Raw genomic sequence first — 6,000 nt, 5'->3', positions numbered from 1 at the left:
CTCAAGGACAAAGGGGCTGCCATCACACAGACATGGAGAATGTGGGACAGCAGAGAGTGGGACGACAAACCCTGTGGTCAGGGAAGAGAACAAGATCACCACAAGCTGCCTTAGGTTGGACGCAATGTGTTACCCTTTCGGTATTTTTCTTCAACAAGCACAGGCTACACTGGTGGTTTTGTGGCTTCGGAGCAATCACAGGCTGTTCTATTTTGGGTGCTGAATGAGTGAACGAACGAACGAACGAATGAATGAACGAAGGAAAACACACGTTCCTACCTCTCCATACCACGTCATAGAGAAGCCAGCTCTACAGGTCTGACAAGGACTCTCTTGACTGGCCCGAGTTGGGTGAGAAAGCTGGCATAGCTCCCTGCATTCATCTGAATGCTTAGGCAAGATTCATTATTTAAGTCGCAGCGCATCCCCCAAATAAACACGTGCGTCTTTGCAGCCTGCAGCCCAGGAGCACTATTAAACACGCAGCAGCAAAAGACCCAGGCCTGTGCTCCCGCGTGCAATTTCCAGCCGGCTCGCTATTCTTTTGTCACCGCCTTTTTATTGGTTTTCTCAAAGTGGTTACAATGCTGTTATTGTAAAACCCTCGCACCAGAAGAGCGAGCGAGAGGCGGCAGTGACTCGGAATGGAGCAATTTCTGCTGGGAGAGCCTGCAGCCCAGGGTGGGGGAGGCTACCTGGCAATGGGTGGGTGGGTGGGGGTGGGGAAAGCAGAGCCTTTTCTTTCCTCAGGTCCTCCTGACAGGCTAGTCAATTCCCCCGGAGCTGGAGCAGCTCTTGAGTTCCCTAGAGAGTAAATGGTCTTGGCGTTTCCTGGACTTTGAAGCCCATTTGAAGGATGCCACCGCCCCGCCCCTTCTGAGTGCCACTTTGTGGAGGCAGGCCTGGCCAGTCATGGGGTACCACCTGGAGGACCGAAGCCACATTCGTGGGGAGTGGAGCTTCACCAACATCCCCATTCTTTTTCTGTACAAAGACTCTTTTTCTCACCTCACTGTGTTGTATGGATTGAGGTATGGAATTGACATGCAATAAAAGATGTGCATTTTCAAGTAGCCTGGCTCAGGAAACAGAGCAAGCCCCGCCCATTCTTAGTCTGCAAAGGTGGACATGGTCTAGATCTGTCAGTTGCAGCTGTTGGGCACTTCAAATTTTAATTACGTTTCATTTTAATTTAAACAGCCACGTTAGGCTAACGGTTGCTATTTTAGACAACACAAATATAGAACATTGCCATCATTCCAGAAAGTTCCCTCATGCCCCTTCCAGCCAGCACTCCTTAAGAAGTAATAACTCTTGCTAACTTCTATTACCACAGACCAGGGTTCTCTATTTTGACACTATGGAGTTCAGGATCACCCTTCTAGATAGTAGCAGCAGTGTACACACACACACACACACACACACACACACACACACACACACACACACACAGAGGGAGAGGGAGAGGGAGAGAGAGACAGAGACAGAGAGAGACAGAGAGAGAGCATACAGTTGTAATGGGCAAAAATGTCTAGTGACATTGCAAAAGGTCTACCAAGAGGAGATGGGGTAGATATCTAGCACACTCCGAGAACCCATACCATATATTAGTTTGGCCTACTCTTATACTTTGTATTGGTGGAAAGTGTATAGTGTTTATCTTGTGACCGGCTTCTTTTGCTCTGCACGTCTAGGATTCATGCATATTGTTTTGAACCTATAGCTGACTTCTCTTTTGTTCCCATGTATATATTTTGGGGTTGTGTTTTATTTTGTAGTTTAGTACTGGGAATTGAAGCCAGTACCTTAGATATTCTAGGCAGGCACTTAACCACCGAGTTATAGCCCTCCCTGTGTTTATTTATTCAGACAGCTCTCTCTATAGAACCCAATCTGGCTTCCAACTTTAGATCTTCCTGCCTCAGCCACCTGATGGCTAGGATTATAAGCACCCTTAATTATGGCCAACCTAGTCCCTTATGACTACTAGGTGGTATTCTTACTTGACTGCATGGAGGTGTTGTGCCTGTTTGTAAGCATCTCTGGGGTTCCTGGTTTGGGACTGAGAGACTTAAGACAGCCAAGAACACTCCCATGTAGGTCTTTGTCAGGACACAGAGTTTTATTACTTCTAGGTCAAGTCAGAGAGCAAAGGCTAGATCACACAGAGGCATGTGTTTAACCTTATCAGAAACTCTTTCCCTGGAGTAGTTGGCCTTTTTTCCCCACTCCCACTAAGGACACATGAGAATTCATTTCCCTCTGTCCTGACCTCCATCTTTCTAATTTTAACCATTCTGTGGCTAGTCTAATAAAGGTCACAAAGCCACCCACAGGAAGAAGACAGAGCACAGAGCTACAATAACCAAACTGTAAGGGTTTTGCATACCCCAGGCCTTCATGAGCTCTGAGTCCAGGGAGGTGAATTTGCTTTGGAGCCCCTTACAGGGGAAGATTGGGGATAGGCTGTTTCCTTGCAAAGTGCTTTTCTGCTCCACAATGTGTGGGAGAGGGAGAGGGATACAATGGGATGCAGGCTGTGGGCATGGCAAGAACTGGGAGGCCATTCCAGTTACAGAGGGGCATATCAGGAAAGATGTGTTCCATATAAGACTAGTCCTCTCCCTCCCCATCACCCTATTCCAACACGTGCACACTCAGTCACCCCTCTCCAAGAGCCTTGTCTTACAGAGGACAGGGTGATATTGATGGAGGAGGGACGAGGGGCGAGAGTGTCTGCTCATCTGCCACATGGAGAATTCAAAGCGTTTGGCTAAGGACTTACCAACTGTTAGCCGGAAAATTCTGTCCAAGCTGTAGATTAGAAGAAGACACTAGAAGAAGAGAGTCCAGTAAAGAAATGAATCCCAACCCCCACTTCCGTGGAGCTTTCTGGTCTAATTTCCTATGGAAAATAAATAATGCAGCCAGGGCCTGGACACAGAGAGCTGCCTGCGTCATGACTGACAGAGTGTGACAGGTTAATCCAGAGGGCTTACCAGAGGAAGACCAAACCAAATGGGAGAAGCTCCTGAATTAAGCCTGAGGCACAGGAAGCACCCACTGTCCTAATAAGAGCAAGTGTCTGAACACGGCTTTCTGATGAGGGCCTTGTTAACTGCATGGGCCCTGACTATTTTTGTCTTGGGGAAATTTTATTTCCACCCTTCTCTCCCCTCTCAGGGGGAAAAAACCTCCTCTATTAATCTGTTTTTAGACTCATAAAGAAACTCCTGGTAATGAAGCAGCGACCTCCGCTGCTGTAGGCAGTGTCAGTGTCTGTGACCACCCGCAGGAAGTCTCCCCTTGTATTATCGTGTAGAGGCTGATGTGTCGGGGTTAGGAGATAGGGTGTCTCCTGAACATGGTCTCACCTGTTCTGTCAATCATTCAGGGAAAAAAATGGATGGAACTAGAAAAGGGGCCCTCTGCTATTCAAAGAGTAAGCCTTAGTCAATCAAGAGAAATACATGAGTCTGGTTCTCTTGGACCTAAAGGGCTTGATTTAGAAATATTCTTTTTGTTGTTGTATTATAGGGCTGTGTGGTGGGGGACGGGTATTTTCTAGGGTGATGGGGTGCTAGGTGAGCACTGAACCAATTAAGGTTCACCCCTAGCCAATGAAACTTTCTCTTTTGTCCTTTGGTTGTTTTGTTGTTGTTGTTGTTGGTGGTGGTGGTGGTGGTGGTGGTGGTGGTGGTGGTGGTGGTGGTGGTGGTGTTACTGCTGCTGCTGTCTGGTACTTGATTGGAGTATGTGCACATACACACACACACAACCTTGACTGTTATTCCTCAGGTGCTGTCCACTGCTCTTTTTTGGTGGGGGGGGGTGTTTGTTTGTTTGTTTTTCACACAGGCTCTTTCACTCACTTGAAACTTTGCCAAGTAGGCTAGGCAGGCTGCCCACTGAGACCCTGTGATCTTCTGGTTCCGCCTCTCAGGATTGGGTTTAGCTATATATCTTAACATATCTGGCTTTTTAGGTGGGTTCTGGGAATTGAAATCAGGTCTTCGTGTTTGCAAGGCAAGCTTTAGCAACTGAGTCATCTCCCAGCCCTAATTTGTTTTTTGTTTCGCTGAGACTGAGTCTGGCTATGTAGTGAAGACTGTTCCCCAGGTCAGAATACTCCTGCCCCAGTCTCTAGAACGTGTCCCACCATGTCAGCTGGGGCACTCCTTTTTAAATACTTACGTTTTTATTTATTTTATGTATATAAGTGAATGTATATATGTGTGCCTGGACATTAGAAGAGGGTATCAGACCCTTTGGAACTGGAGTTACTGGTAATTTTAGCTGCTGTAGGGGGATTTGGAGACAGAGCCAGGTCCTCTTTAAGAGCAGCAAACACTTTTAACTACAGAGCCATCTTTCCAGACCCTAGCTGGAACATTCTTAAGAACACGTACAAGCAGATGTCACCTCTGAGATGAGATGTCAGCCAGCCAGGACTTCATAGAGGGACAGCAGACAGAAGATGAGTCACCTCTGAGTTGTAAATCCGATGCTGAGGCTTGTGCTTCTTTGTTACCTCCTGTTTATTACAGTGTGCACCCCTGGCTGGCCAGACGGCTCTGTGGGTAAAGAGGAAGCCCTTGCTACTAAGCCTGACAACCTAAACTTGAACCCTGGTACCTACATGGCAGAGAGAACTGGCTCCAGAAAGTTGTTCGCTGACCTCCACACACCACCTACACACACACACACACACTCACACACACACACTAAGTAAAGGTAATTTAAAACGTGTGCTCCGTGGAGGGGAGGGTCTTCCTCCGTCTGTCTTTTTCACAGCTGTATTTTAGCCATGTACATGGAACGCAGCTCAGTAAATATTTGTTGAATGGATGGGTAGCATAGACCAACCGCTCGGAAAGCCTGGGCCTCTGTTTGCCCTGAGTTGCTTAGTCTGGAGAGACTGAGCCTGGTGTAGCTGAGGAAGAAAAACCCCCAGGACAGCCAGCATACCAGTCTCAGGATGACTTGACAGAGATGCTAAGGGGAAGGGAAGGAACGTGTCCCGAGTGCCAGCCATGTGTTCAACCCCTCTGTACCAACCTGATTTCTGTTCAGGTAGGTGTTCCCGTTGTTAAAGGGGCAGGGAGATTATTCTCTCAGACACTTTCCAGACCTTTAGGTTTCCATGATGGGAAAGCTCCAAGTAGACCCCTGAGCCTTCCTTGTAGAATTTGCCCTTCAAGGGTGGGAACCATAGGCCCCACCTGGTAGCATCGTCTTTTATCACAACTGGTTCCCTGGAGGCTGTGGACTTCTGCTTTCTCTTTGTGTAGGACAGAGACAGGCAGGCACTGTTGAAATTGGCTTAAAAGCAGAAGAAGGCGGCCTGGCATTGTGGCTCACTATTAACTCAATGCTTCGAAGGTTGCAAGCCCCAGGCCAGCCTGGGTCACACAGTATTGTTGAGATTTTTGTCTCAACAATGAAGCAATAAAAGGTGACTAGGAAGAGGACTCACTTAGTAATACGTTTGCCATTTAAAGCGAGGACCTGAGCTTCGGTATCCAGCAACCATGCCACAAAGTAGACACGCAGGGCAGGGTGGGTATGGAGGTAGGAGGAGCCCTGAGACTTGTTGACTAGCTAGCCTAGCTGAATTAGTGAGCACACACTCAGTGCGAGAGCCTGTCTCCAAAAATAACACGGAAAGTGATGAGGAAGATGTCTGGCCAACCTCTGACTTCCACACATGCATGATGTGCATGTACAGTCATGCGTATCCACACATGAACACACACACACACACACACACAGAGAGAGAGAGAGAGAGAGAGAGAGAGACAGAGACAGAGACAGAGACAGAGACAGAGACAGAGACAGAGACAGAACAACAGGTCCCAGGCAGCATAAAAATCCCATTGAATCCCACATTCTGATTTAGGAATACAGTGTGTCAGGATACAGGGGGTAACCTGGCCCTCTGAGGCAGGTTAGGGAGCTAAAGGAGTGCCACCCAAGGGTATCATTTCTATTTAAGTATTC

Source organism: Rattus rattus, chromosome X (assembly GCF_011064425.1).
Source record: "Rattus rattus isolate New Zealand chromosome X, Rrattus_CSIRO_v1, whole genome shotgun sequence".
NCBI lineage: Eukaryota > Metazoa > Chordata > Mammalia > Rodentia > Muridae > Rattus > Rattus rattus.
The sequence above is the reverse complement of the archived record's forward strand: the minus strand, read 5'-3'. Positions refer to the sequence as shown.